This window comes from Empidonax traillii, unplaced genomic scaffold (assembly GCF_003031625.1).
Source record: "Empidonax traillii isolate 1590-97213 ecotype Southwest subspecies unplaced genomic scaffold, ASM303162v1 scaffold20:size5563877, whole genome shotgun sequence".
Classification (NCBI taxonomy): Eukaryota; Metazoa; Chordata; class Aves; order Passeriformes; family Tyrannidae; genus Empidonax; species Empidonax traillii.
The window spans coordinates 540,625-556,078 of NW_020955213.1; positions in this window are offsets into that span (position 1 = coordinate 540,625).

Sequence of the window (15,454 nt, forward strand, 5' to 3'; positions counted from 1 at the left end):
AGCAGGACTTCTCTCTTTTTTCTTTTTTTATTTTTTTTTCCTTTCTTAATAAACCCCAAGTAATTTAAAGAATTTCTGCCATTTCTCTTTTACAAGTGACTGCAAGGTAATGAGGCTTATGCCTTTGTTTTTCCAGCATACCAGACTATATATTAGTAAACACTTACCCAAGACATTTTTAAGTAAATATGGGCATTTTTGACCACCTCCACTTTGGGGAGGATTTGGGCTGCTACTTGTTGGAGACCTTGAACACCCAAATAGACCTGTGCCTTCTGGAGGGTCTTCTTTCCTTTTTGCCATCTTCTGTTTGAATCAGAAAACCTGGGGCAATTGTTATGTTTAATCTAAAAGAAGAAACTTAGACCAGATTATTACAAGTATTTTCTAGCAGGCAGAAAACTTCAGAGTGTTCTTCCCTGAAATAGATCTGAAGAATAACATCCCTTAGCACAGTGAGAGCATGGATCTGGTTTCTTAATGTACTTTTAATTTCCTTCTTCAGAGCAGTTCAGGGTGTGGGTAAACTGGAATATTCTGCATATCCTAGATATACAGTATATAACTGGGTTTGTGGACCAGGTTATGCCCACAGCAGGAAAAGGAAGTCTGTGAGGCAGCAGTACAGAAACAGAAGAGTTTGGGACTGTAAAGCTGCAGAAGTGCTTTGTTGCATTTTGGAGTTTTAAGATATTTTGGTGCAATAGATGTCTCATCTGTAGAGCCCAAGGTCAGGAAACTCAGAATGAAGAGAATTCATTGATGCTGCAAGGCAGGTGTTGTTGATTTTTTTTTTCCCCCTCAGTGCAATTTTTGACCAAATCAGGAATCCTGAGATACAATCAAATTGTAGTTGTGTCTGCAATACCACACCCTACTCAAGGTGTTTCTCTTCACAGGACTGGAAAGAAAGAACAAAATTGCAGTCTGTTCCTCATGGAACCATCCTTAGTGGCCTCTCCAAGTGGAGCAGGCAGAAGCTCTCTCCATGAAGATGGCAGCCCCCATCTGCCAGGGTTTGAGGGAGATTAAGGTTCCTGTCATAGGGAGCAAATGATCTGTTACAGCAATGGAAGTTCATGAGAGAAGGGAATTTGTAACCTGCCCATTGCCATGACCAGCTTCTGGTGGTGTTGACCACAGATTTGTGAGTGCTGACATAGTTGCCTGCATGAGTCATACTTTGCACTGAAAGTTTTATTTAGTGGGCTTTGAACAAAAATATTTCAAACAGCTTTATGTGTTTCTCTGTCTAGACAAAAAGTTTGACTGCACATCTTCCCCTCACGGAGAGCGCTTTCTCTTTTCCAGCTGTCAGAACACAAGGGTCATTTGAGTATTCTTGTCAAGTTTTCCAGATGCTTGTTTTGAATTGATGAGTTTGAACAGGAGCAATTTGTTATGCTGGCACTTCCCCCTTCAAACTGCACAAAGAGTCAGCCCTTGCAGATACATTATCATCCCCTTCCCTGAAGAAGCTGCTCTGCTCAAGATAGAATGAATGAGTTGGGGGATTTTAGGTCTGAACCAAAGGTCAAACTTGTCTGATAGCTGTGAAAGGGAATGGGAATGTGTAGACTGTTGCCTGGGTGGTAGATATTTCTTGCATGCATATGTGTGCAGATAAGGCTAGATAGATTACTTGGCACTTAAACTGAAGTATATTTCTTTCTCTTTTTCAAAACTATTTTTTCCATGATTGGAAGGAGGCTTTAATACTAAAGTATAAGTAATCCAGTGAAGTATAAAAGTATTTTTGCAAATTTTCTATCTTTTTTTTTGTTAGAATTTGCAAAAATCCTCATTGTAAAATTCAAGCTGTAAATCAGTTTTCCATATATGCTTTCATTTAACACCTTATGGCACTACTGCCCACTATGCATATACTGACTAAGTTTAAGTATGCAAAGGAGAGGCAAATGGAGCACCAGGCATTGCTGTCCAGGCATGCCCAGGGTGAAGGAATGACCATGGTGGCTGAGCAGGAGGAAAGAGGTGATGGGAAGGGAGCATATGCCACCTACTGAAATGCTTCTTTCATGCTGATTTTGTCTGTTTGAGAAGATCTCCACATGGAAAGTAAAATTAGCTCCACTAGTATAGGAACTTATGTACAGGTATAAAAAGATGTGTGGTCACACCAGAGCTACTATTTAGATCCAAAGGAAAATAAACATGAAAGTGAAATGAGGCCTAATTTGAAAGAGTCTTACCAGGTATGTATTCTGTGTCCAGACCAACCCAAACCTTAAGATTCATGTGAGTAACACATTAACTGCATGAGAAGGAATATGTCAACTCCTACTGAGGAACCTGGTGTCAGATTTGTTGGGTGATTATACAGTTAATTAAAGCATTATGAAAATGTTTCAAGTGGTGATCAGGTCAACTACACCGCAAGAAGATTCTTGGCAGCTGAAGGTAAAAATAAATGCTATATGTGACATTTCCATCCTGCTTCACCTTTGTTTGACCAGAGATTTATGACTAATGTCAAGTACATTCAAGTGGAAACAATTTTAGAGGCATAAGAGTAGAATAAGAACTTGGAAATGAATCTTATGCTTGTATTCCAAAAGTTTTTACAGGTCACATCACTTAAGGAGGAGTGAGAGCCTCTGCCACTCAAAGGAGTGACAAATTCAGTTGCATCTCTGTCTTCATGATAAGGCTCATGCTTGCTGGCTTACCATGATTAAATGTGATTTTGAGATGCTGCTAGTGTTTCATCAGTCTGTGATATTTTCCATGATTTTCCAAGCAGTAGATTTATGTGTTTACAGATAAATATTGGTAGAATGGTCAGATTAGATTGTCCGGAAGTTTGGCATTCATTAAGTGCATTTGTTTTGCAGTTTGATTTTTGAGTAACTAAATTTTGAGTTGAATTTGAAACACGAGGCAAGTGACCTCTCAGGCTTGGAGATGCCTGTGAACATGAAAAGAATTGCTTTTACAAACTGTTCTAACTGAACGGACTTAACCTGCTTGCGAGGAATGTGACAGCCTTCTAATTCCAGTGCTTGTAATGAGCTGCCTCTGTGACATCCACTCAATTGGATAGATATACTAAAAAATGAAAGTAACTTTCCTCAGGCCACGATGACTCAGTTAAAAATAGTCCTACAAAGAAGGTCGTAAGAGTGGCCGGGAAAGTGATAACATTAGCTCTTCTGGGTTATTGCACAACCTCGTTTATCCTTTAATGATTCTTCTGTTTTCCAAACCTGTGTTCAATTAATATTACTTAACAGATAGAAGAGTGTTCATCAGACATTTGTTCAGCAAATAAAATATTTTTAATAGCCCTGATCTATAACTTTAAGCAAATGAGTTTCCCTCACAATATTCTCTTCATCAAAGTAGATATTCTCAAATGTCCACATTAAATTTTTGACTGCAGATATCACCTTTAATGTATGCTTCAGAGGCTGCTGGGGGCTGGAAAAAAATCATTACTAATTGATATGCCTTAATGGCCTGAGAGCTTTCAGAGTTGGATGAGCCCAAGAGAAACGCTGAGAGGTAGATATTTGATTCTAATTATGCCTGAGTAGGTACAAGCAAAAAGTAGAACCATCATGACAGCTATATCATTGTCAAACTGCTATACCTCAGGTTTCCTACTAATTTGACACTATTACAAAACATTGCTTCAATGAACCCATGAAAGGCAAAGTTAGATAAAGGGTAGAAGCATAGAAAAAGAAGTCTATGCTGGTATCTGTATTTGCCAAGACAGTCACTGGAGGGAAAAGGGGTCTGGGATTTGTAAACTATCTGGTAATTAGTGCACAGTATCATTTTATTCTATGTCCTGAATATCTAATAAGTTTTCAAGAATACAGACATTATGAAATTTTCACTTAGCTGTGATGAAGTAGGATGTGAGTGATGGGTGAGCTCATTCCCCATCCCAGCCACACTGATTCCTGCCGGTGTTGTCTCCTAACACTGCACTTGACACACCCCTCACAGAATGGGGGAGAATGTGAACAATGAAGATATTTCTGTTTGGTTGGGGTTTCTTTTCGAGTGTGAGCCACAAGAAATGCTTTATTCACCTTTAAAAACTTATTTGTAGCCTCAGCACAATCCCTAATTTTCACAGTGATCTTCTGAGTTCCTAACACAGTTATCAAAGGCACATTCTCCTTACTGAGGGGGGAGAAGCAGTGGCATTTTCAATGGGAGCTGGGTTTTTTTGGAGGTCTGCTTTACCACCAAGGTTCAGGACCTGTGGCTTTCATCTTATTTTTCGTCTTTGCTAATATCTTTGATGAGATGTAGGACTAAAAAGTACCGCTGTTAGTAAATACATGCCACTGTGTGTGTGAGTGAAGCAGAAGGATCAATACATAACCTTATCTCCACATATTTTTTAGGACTTACAAAATATATTTGGGTTTTTATTCAGTAGTAAATGTGATTTTTCTTTATGAGTTTCTTTTGATGACATGGAGACTCTTGTTGTATGGAGCTAATAATTCCTGTTGATGCCACGAAACCGGGAAGGTCCTTTGTAGGCAGCATAAAGGCTTGGTGTTAGATCACACACCTGCTTGTACAGGAACAGTTTTGGTATTAAGAAAACTTGGAGAGGAGTATAGAAAAATTCAGAGGGAATAAAAAGTCCAAACATACTTTCTTTACTAGTTCTTTAAACTGTGAGTCAAGCCAAGGCTAAAGCAAGTGGCCTGAGGTAAAGAGAGAGAAATGAATGTTCAGAGCACGATCCTGAGCACTCAGGAGGATTATATGACCTCATGGCAAAAAAAGTACAGATTATTTTTGTCTGGATCTGGTAATGCTCATGCTTTCTAAATCCAGAGGTTTATATAACTAACAACCCAGATTAATTGTGTTTAGAAATCCTCAGAAAAAAAAACAACGTATGTTTTGTTCTCAGTGATAAGAACAGAGATATTTATCTTATGAAATGTGTACCTGAGGGACGCAATCAATAGGTTAGTTTTGTAAGTGTGAATTTAATTTGTGTACATTCATGAGAAAGTTGAAGAGGCCAAAGTCCTAGTAGATTTAGGAAGTCACACTGTAGGAAATTGTGAGACTGTTTGAAGTTTGCCTTGAAAATGAGGACATTGCAATTTATGCATGAGTCACAATTTCTTCAAGGCAATGAGCATGTATGGTTGTTTTTCTTAAAATGTATATACAAGGGATCCAAACTCAGGTACAGTTTAATACAGTGTTATCTCCGAATTTTTAAAATAAGTTGTATATTTTTTCAACAAATTTCACATTTTCTTGATAAATTCCATATAATGGACAATTGAAATTATACTTCTACTAAATTATCTCATAGCAGAGATTGCAGATGTGTCTGGCTCTTTGTGGAGGAAGGTAAGAAAACGATCAGGCAACATTCTCCACAGAAAATGTTTATTAGCAGACCTCTTCGCAAGGATGAATTGAAATAAACGTGCAAGGAGATGTGCTAATAAAGGTGATTTAAGGCAAAGAGAAGGACCTCCTAAGGGGATGGAGAAGGGGGCTTTGTGCAGTTGTGCAGGACATGTAACTCGTGCTGGTCTGTGGGGCTGTGTCAAAGTGGCCAATTTTGTGTTCTGAGGAAAAAGGATGTGCCACACTGGCTCACAGCTGAGGATCTCAGTTTGCTTGGTAACATCCCACCTAGTTTTGTGATCACAAAAGCCAAGGCAGAAGGTGATGGTAACAGCACCATCAACAATGAGTTCTTTCAAACTGTGCTGGTTCCCAAAGTTGAGATCAAGATGTATGAGGAGAGAAAGAGAGAGAAAGGGAAAGACTTGCAAAGATGCCAAAATAGCAACTGGGGTGATGACAGATACCTTTTTCATTTCAGTTTTCTCCCCTCTCAATCCAGTCACTGCTTTCTGATTCACTTCTCATTTGCTGTCCTCTAGCAATCCTCTCTCTCCTTCTCTGTGTTATTTCTTACCCTGCCCTCCTCTACTCTTTGCTCTGAAGAGGATCATTTAGGAATTTTGTAAGGAAAAATTTCTTCACTAAAAGGGTAGTCAAGCATTCAAAAGGGTGCCCAGGGCAGTGGTGGAGTCACCAGTCCTGGAAGTATCCAAAGGATGTGTAGATGTGGCGCTTGGGGACATGGTTTAATGGTGAAAATGGCAGTGCTGGGTTAATAGTTGGACTCGATGAGCTTAAAGGTCTTTCCAACATTAATGATTCTGTGACTTTCTTCTGAGGAGAGAAACAAATGGGGACAGGCTTCTCATCCAGAGTAGACTTACCTGAAGGCCTGGTTTTAAATGGAACTCATTGATTTAATGCTCTTTATGCACAGGCAGGTATAAATATAGGAAAAAATTGCATGATTGGAAAACCAAGGTCACTACCTTTTGGTTAAGATATTTTGCAGTGATTTTGAGCATTTTGGTGTGGATTTACTGGTATCTTGTCTGCTTTTTGGCATTTATTGACTTGCTCGTGTTCACTAAATCCAATTTACAGCTCTTCACATGGCCAGAAAATAGCAGTAAATCTAGTGCATTAAATCAGTGAGCTGGATTCTGTTCCTTATTAAACCAACAAATCTGGATTAATTCCAGTCTTTGAAAGTGTTTCTATTAAACAAAGGACCAGTTAGACCAGTGTCTAGAAAATGTCTTTTGAAAGCTTTAAGCTTTTCTCTCCTGAAGCTCAGCTACAATGTCTTTTTGCAGAATATGTATGGTTTTCCCCTCTCTTTTTTTTTTTTTTTTCATTTTAAGATGAATAATTATATGAACTATTCTTGCCAAATTCTTTCTGTAACTGTTCTTGACAATTTTCTAATGTTTTGAGTCTATTAGAAAATGATGGCAAGCTCTATTTTCATAGCATTGGTATTTGGCCATCCCTCTGTTTTTCAGATGACGTATTTTTTACCCCTAAGTACTGTCTAGTTTGAGCTAATACCATTAAGAAAAAAAAGAAAAAGAAATTTGATAAGAGTCATTGTGGATAGAACTTGTGCTTGATGGTGTGGGTGGAGGTGTTTGAAGTGCTATTTTTTTTTTTCCTGGAATATTGGTGTGACAGAGGTGTTAAGTTTTGATAACTGGAAACTGCAAAAGCAAATTTGAGTTTCGCCTCTGTTTTGGTTGATTTTAACTTTCTTGCTGTCACCTCAGATTCTTTTCTTTCTTTATTCATTTTGCTTTCAGACAGTTTTGCCAACAACTTGGATTTCATGCTATCTCATGAGGGTGTCAATTTTGTTCAGATAGCTGCTGCATGTGTATATGTAAAATACCCATTTTTCCTCTTCAAGTTAAATACCCACTGCCAAATTATTTTTTTTTAATTGAGTCTATTTTTTAGTTGCAGTTTATTTTTGTAATGTAGGAAGAAACAAAATCTTGTTTTATGCCTTGAAAAGTGCTTTGTATTTGTCAAATGCTGCTCTGTCACGTATTTGCTCTGTCGAATGTTCTGTGTGTATATCTGCTCTGTTTACAGCATCTTCTGAATCAGCCCATGGTGACCTTACATCCCAAAATATTTGCTCAATGAAGCATGCTGTTTGGCGAAAGTAGCTCCTAAACATGTGTATTCAATTTATTTCAGGACAGTTTGGGGTTTTGTTGCCTTTGGAACACATAAAGAGTGTAAGGAATATAAAGCTAGCAATGCCTGGATATGAATCAGCTGTTCCTAAAATCACTGTCAATATTGAAAGGGCAAGTTGGACAGGAGTTACTAAAAGCTGTATTTGTGTGATCTTTACTAATAATAATATTTTATATATATATATATAAAACCCCATTTAGAAACCATTACTGTATTACAGAGCCCTCCTTGTTGGCACTGAGCAGTTTCTAAGGGAGCTGGGAAAGTCTGTCATAGAGATGTCTGGCAGACAAACTCGAGAAGATTACCAGCCCCTAACCTAGCATACTGGGCATGACCATGTTCTATGCCAGGGAGGAAAAATATAACCAAGAAACCTGGGAGAAGCCTTTTTTTGTGTCTTAAGAATCTGTCTTAAATTTTTAGTCTCGTGTTGCTTGACTATATGATGTGAAAAGGACTTATGTGTTTTAGAATTTGCCAATATTAAGTAGCTAAACCTCTCCACAGGTGCAAAGAGCAATGGAGATGTGTGTTGGTCTCACAAGGTGTATATAGAAGGTATATATTTAATTGGGTAAAACACAAAATATCCCTTGACAACAATAAAAATAAACCATAATAATAAATAAATTCCTTTACCAAGGTGAAGTCTCCTTCCACCAAGTCCTAAACTGAGAGTTATTCCTACTGGGAAAACTGTGTTCAGCATAGGAATTGTGTTACTATACCACATAATGGCAGGGACAATACCAGAGTGTGCTGTTATTAGTAGCTCTCCTTGGTGGAAGCATGAGATACTGCCTTCCTATGTCTCACCAAGAGGGTGGAAACCTTCATCTGAGTTTTGTGGGCTCAGCCTTATCACTGCAGAACTGTGGATAAGTTACTTGTCTGCAGTGGGATCTACAATCTCTCTCTCCCTTAAAATAGAGGTGACAGTGGTATGTAACAATACACATGTGTGCATTGACAGGTAATAATGTGATTTGAACCATACTGGTAAAATAAAATATTATAGTGAATTTTAAAGGTTATCAACAGAACGTGCTTAATACACACTATTGCATGAATTCTCCTGATATTGCATTTTCCATAGCAACTGGCCATTAAATTCTAAAGATGTTTGTCTTTGCATATAGCAAATACAAATAAAAAGTTACAACAGTCATCACCCAGTATTTTGCTTGAATTTGCATATTCTGCACATGCCTAGAGAGTGCCCTCTAATTAGGGAAGAAAGTGTTAAATTGATTACAATCATTAAAGGTGAAAATGGCTTCTTCTCTCAGTTGCAGAAAAGACTAACTTCTTTTGGAAAATTTTATTAAAGTTCTGCACAATTCCTTGTGTGATTCACTTAATTATACAACACAATAAGGTAATTACATGTCATAATGATGTGATTATGGGTATTTGCTCAAAATGTGCAATTATGCTCTAAGAAAATGTAAAGAACTTAAGGGCTAAGGCACTGAAACATTTACTCTAGCTTACCAAACAAGGAGCACAGAGATGTAGGTGGCTCTGATTCAAGGTACTCCTCAATGACAGGAGTTAACGTGAAAATATATCGGGAGAAAAAAAAACAACAACACAAGTAAAGAACAAAACCCCTAATTTACAAAGATATTCTAGAGACCTTGATTTGATTGTTTCATTATCTATGTGTGAAATTTTAGGTACAGTTTGAACAAGTCTCACCTTGCCCATGAAGAAGAAAATATCACATTTTACTCACGGTGTTGGTGACATCACACAGAACGGAGCTTGCAGAAATCAGGTGACAATTTTAAACAACTCTAACAGGCCCAAGGCTAGATGAACCTCATTTTCCACAGTTCTGTGCAATCCCAAGGCACAGAACTGTATTTTGTTCTTTCCTGTGCTGAATGCTGGGATTGTCCTGCAGGCACCTGCCTTCAGCTACTGGACATTTGAGAAAAACATCCAATATTAAGCAGTTTGCACTAAAAATCCCAGAAATAGCTACTCAGTAGCTGTGCCAATATATCGTACAAGGGAAACTTGTTTTAATCACAGCTCCCTAGTCCCATTAAGTTTTCTTACAGCATTTTTCTCCCTTTGTGACAGCACCTCCCAGGACAGAGCTCTGGGATTAATAGAATAGAATTCACATTGTTCTGCGTCAGCGTGCATCTCTTCTAACCCCTCTTTTTGCCAATATGCTTTAACTCTGTGACAGAAGGACCAGCTGTACCTGCTGGATGGCAGCTAATCCTGCTTTTCCTGCAAAAGTGTAGTTTGTGCAGTGAAATGTAGGTATATTTAGTGCTTTCAAACACAGCATGTGCCCCTGATAACAGCAGAAGTCGAGGAAGAGTTTGTTGTGTGGTTTTATTTGTTGCACTTTAGCTGTAACTTTGCTTTAACTGAGAATTCTATACATAATTAAGCTCACATTTTTTTGTCTTTTTCTTTCAAGCTGATAGGCTTTCTATCTGCAGATATTGTTCTTCCACTTTGCCTAATCTAAACACGTCTCTTATCCTCAGGAAATTACTCTCTCTTTGTTATCTTCTCTCTGTCATGGTCTTTGCCCCTCCCTGTGCTCCACTATTACTTTAGGAGGGAATTACATCATTATATTGCTTTCTCCATTTTCTCTCTAGGGACATACCTCTTTTCTTTTGGTAAGAACTGACTTTTTTTCTGGGGTGGTTTCTGTTTCCAGACAATAGGCCTGGAGCAGGTGGGATACCAGTCCCTAGAATAGAAAATTCATTCTCATTAATCCTAACCAACACACAATGTTAAAATCACTTACTGTTTTCAGCTAGAATTCTGCACATAATCAAACAAATCATACAAACTCCACATAATCCCACTGTTATCAGTACATTAATCCGTTTATTATTATGAAATAAATAGTATAAAAATTATTCTGTCAAAGAAAAAATTGTGTTCATTTAATTATTTTCTATGTCTGTTTTGACTGTGTTCGTCCGGTACTAGTGAGCTGTGCAGTTAAATAATGTATTTCACAATTACATCCTCGTTTTCTGCTTTCTAAAGGACTGAAACTGCTTTTTAAATCAACAGGAGGCTAGACTGAGGGAAGAACAAAGGATTGAACCCCACATCTGGAAAATTTTCTGCTATCTTGCCTTCACAAATAGGAAGCTCAGCTACATATTCTTCTTTTGGTTCCCATGGTGAACACATCAATGGTTGTATCAAGCAGATCGTCAACACTTTTGAGCTGATGGATGTTCAAAACTTCAGCAGTTCAAAGCCTACCCAAACTTGCTAGATATGTCACAGCAGAAAACCTGCACACAAAGTAACAGGCATTAAAGAGGTTTCTCAAGCCAGTTTTTATTGGTTTGCCACTAGAAAAGTCTTAGAAATACACTAGAACACGCCAGGCATGTTCTGGTAACAAATATATTTTATATACTTATTAATAAATACATTTTTTAATATCGTGGAGTCCCAAAAAGAAGAATTTCAACTGTTGTAACTGCAGCTGAAGTAAGGAGGAGCTTGAGAACATGACTGACACTTAATAAAATACTAGATGAATAAGGTGGGTGATTTATATCCTTAAAATGCCAAAAAAAATTCTGAAGAGGATGTCCTGGTATTGCATTAAAATGGAAGTACTGGGAAATGTCTGAATATAGCATTTAATACAAATTGAGTTTGCATAAACTGAGCATGTGGTGCTGTTAATGACTCAGACTTGTGTGTGTGTTTAGTGCCTTGATAAAGGAATAATCTCTGTCATAACATAGGAAAATGCATGATTTGTACCCAGAAGAAACTAGATGCATGTTTGTAAAAGAGTAAAATTCCAGCTGTTGAAAAAGTTTGGGGCTGTCTGGTGAACAGTTTCGTGCACTTACTGAAGCTCAGTGTAATTTTTAATATACCCCGGTGCTTCCCAGAATAAAGAAGTTGCATGTAAATGCTCTCCAAAGCTGTGGGTTTGGGATGAGCATGGCCCTGGTGAGGGAGGTGGGCTTTGGGATGGCCAGTTGTCACCAGTTCCTGGGGTGCTGGTGTGTTACTGGGACAAAGATACCCCCAGGAAGGTGCAGACCCTCATGGAAGCACCTTATGACAGGCAGAAAGACGTGTAGGTAAAATATATTTTGCCTTGAGAGGGAATAGGGCATTTCTAGTTCCTGAGATCAGGGGGACTTCCTTTACCTTTTTTCCTTATGGTTTTATAAATATTTTAACCCCTGCCATGAACTCTCTGAGCAACTGTTTTCCCCTGTTTTCCAGCTCCTTTGGTTTCTTTACACAAACTGATCAGCAGTATTTCTATTGTTACAAGCAGACAAAATAAGCTGTTTAGAACATTGTCAGGATGCTCTTGCCTTGCTCTTCCAGAATAAGTCATAGGCTGGGCAAGTTTCCAGCAATAGAGGGAAAGAGGAGCTATTCATAGCAGAGCACATCTCCATTTCAGAAGGACTGGAAGATGAAACAATTCCTGATTTCCTTTCCTTTTCAGTGTTTTTCAAAGAGCTTGGGAGACTGTGATTTCCTGAACCTTTAAATTTGCGACAAAGAAATCTTGTCTACAGCATGTTTAAAGTTGTCTTTTCATCTCTCACAATTATTATTATTATTTTTTTAAGATCTGTTCTTTTTCTGCAGATCTGAGAAACACAGCTCCGTGCGGTATATCCCTGTCTCAGCAAACATTTCATGCTCTCTGCCAGTTCTATGTTTTAGGGTAAAGAAGGAGGACCTTTTCTGTAAACATGGCCTGTGGTTTGTGAAGTTTTGGATTTTGGGTGCCCTACTTGAGCTATTTCAGATTTTATTTTTACAGATGTTACAGCAGCCCCAGAACCCGCCTTAGGTACTCAGCATCTGTGAGAAGTTAGGAAACAAAAAACCATTGAGAATGTTGACCTTATAACTCCCTAATATGTAGTGAAATAGAAAATAAAAGTTTGAAAAATTCTTCTTAAAAAGGTTAGATTTATTGATTCCAGTTGATCCTGCAATGATTTGCATGAAGTAGATACTCATTCATCACTTTTTTGCATTACAGAAATAACAGCAGTGGAAATTACAGTGAAATTTATGCTACTGTTGTCTGGCACTAATATTGAGAATTGTGTTTATTTCATCTTGTAAATGGCTGCATTCTGCACTTGTTTAGATGACACAGGTATAATGTGCAAGGAAAAAAGGACAGGATTGTTGCATTATGGTAGAACACCGTACTTTTTTTTTGTTGTTGTTCCTGAGTGGCTGTAGTGTACTTTAAAATAATCTACGCACAGCTACTGTGAGTCAATCAAAAAAATGTTACGCTGTCCTGCTAAGTCCTTAGACAACAAGATTCGGGCTTGTTTAAATCTAAATCAAAGGTTAATCCATACTTGGTTATTTGAGAGAGCTAAAACACAGTAATTCATTTTCTTTATGGATTAAACATGCTGAGCATAGTAACCAATACGATGCTGAAATTTGGGTTTTTAGTTTCCATTAGCTCTGACAACAGAAGGACCAGTGCATTAGGTGCTGGATGTTTTCTGCAGATTCTGGCTTGTGCCATAAACGTTTAACATGGCTCATTAGCACAAAGCCTGGCATTAACAATGGTGGGGAAAAAATATGTTTACAGGGGAATATTAACAACTTTGTGTCAATTTGCAGTTCTATTTTCCACTAACAAATCCAAGTTTGTGTTTGTGCTTGTCTATAGGTGGCAGCAGCTCCAACACTTTTATAGGCTTCAATTAAGACCAGAAAGTTGTGTAGGGAAAGTTTGGCAGTTTCTGGATGCTCTGATGTCACTGCACACCTCTTGGAGAGGTGCACAGCAAAGGGGTAGGAAAGATGTGTGGCAATGGAATTATCTTTGAAATAACTGGAAGGCTTTTCCTTCCTAAACCCAAAGGTAAAACTTATCTTTCATGATTTTTGATTAACATCAGTCGATAGGGTCTTTTAAGTGTCTATTTATAACTTACGTTTACAGCTGTGTTTGGAGCTAAATGGCAAACCTCTCAGTTTAATAATTTCAAGTGAGCGCTGCTCAAATCTTAATTTTGATATACGTGCACATTTATGAAGCAAATGGTCTCTATTGACTTAAATTCGGACTAAGAGCTAAGTAACCAAAAAGCAAAGATTAATGATCACCCACTGCCCTCAGGTGTATTATGAAGAGCCTGCTATAATGCAGCTCTAAGAAGTGACTGCTGCTGGGAGGTGACTGAGTATGTACAACCAGAAAGCAGAATAGGAATGAGGCACAGTTTCTTTTTTTTTTTTTTTTTTTGTTTGAAGTTTTTCTGAAACATGTACGAGTATAGCGCTGAAAGATAAAAGAAACTTTAGCTGCTGTCGTCTTCATTGTTTAAAGAATTGAATTTAAACATCTGGACTCCGCTGTGCTTTGCACTGAACAAATGGAAGCATTTTCAGGCTTAGCAGTTTTGTGCTCAGATGTCAGTGACCCAGTTCTGGTTTTTTCAGTCCTTTGAGCTTGCTCCTGCAAACCTCGTTCTCCACTCCCAGCGTGGTGGTTTCTTTGTTCTTGATGAGCTTTGGGCTGATCCTGTGAGGGAATATTCCTGCTTCCCAGCTTTAGGTAGCCTACTTGGGTAGCTGCCACAGGGGGCTGCCCACGTAGCCAGTGTAGAGAGACACTATGGTTATTTGTATGGCTTAATTTGTTCTTAAACTCCATAAAATTGGTTAACTTTTTACTTCTCCAGCCTCCCAGCCTCCTTCTAAGCAGTATTGGGGTGCTTCACGCATTCCTGTGTGGATAGAACTCGTCATTCCAACGCAAGTTCTGTACTGCTTTCAGTTAAAAAAGTGATGTTGTGGTCATGTGAAAATCTATCCAGGTGCTAGCAAGCCCCTCCTCTTCCTACGGGCCTCCCCAAAAGCTGAACCTCCCCACTTTGATCTCTCAGGCTTTCCAAACTGATTTGTTTCTGTTTGTTTACTTCAATTGTACGTCAGCTGTCAGCTATTTTCTCATCTGCCTGTTCAAAGGGGTAACCTTCTTTCCTCCAGTATGCAAGGCACTGAGGAGCAGCTCACTGTTAGCATGGAAACAGCCAAAGGCCTCCCGGGAAAGCCAGAGCTTGCTGCCTTCCCGGCTGGCTGGGGAGACTCTCTTGCAAAATATCTGTGATGCTTGTGTTCTCCAAGAGGGCAACATGAAAGATAGTTTGCTGCATATCATGAACTTCATGAGAGAAGGAGGCATCCTGCATACATTTATTTTAAAATTCTTTGCAGTTGCCTAAAGTTGCTAGGAGAGCAGATGGATAATGATAGCCCTGGGGACTTATTTCCTGATTTTTCAATGAGATATTTTTTGACTGAAAGAGTTTAATATAGCATAGAAAATGTCATTTAATTACAACTTGTTGTTAGTACCCAATGAGACGGACCCGGGCTCCTAAATTAGCCACCTAAACTAGGTGCCTAAAGGTGATGATGTGAATATCCAATGAAAAAGACAGTTACAGGCAGTAGATGCATTTCATATATGGAAAGGGCAGGGCAATGGCAAAACTGGTGAGGGAAGAGCATCTGCTCTGAGTCCTCCCCCCAGTCCAAGGGTGACTGAATGGTAGGAGAGGTGTCCAAGCCAACTCTTCCCCTGGGCACTGTCAGCAGCATGAGGAGCACTCTGCACCATGCAGGTGCCAGTGAGACAGATATGCCAACTGCTCTGCACAGTGGACAGGGTCTGGCAGCAAGCAGGGACTTGCAGGAGCCCCGTGGGCCCCTCCTTTATTCTTTCTGGGTTAAGCTATAAAAGTTTATGCCAGAATTTCCAGCCTTTAGAAACTACATACGTTATTATCACCTTTTTCTCTCACTGACAATAGCAGCTGTACCTCAGTGGTGGAATAGGCCTTTT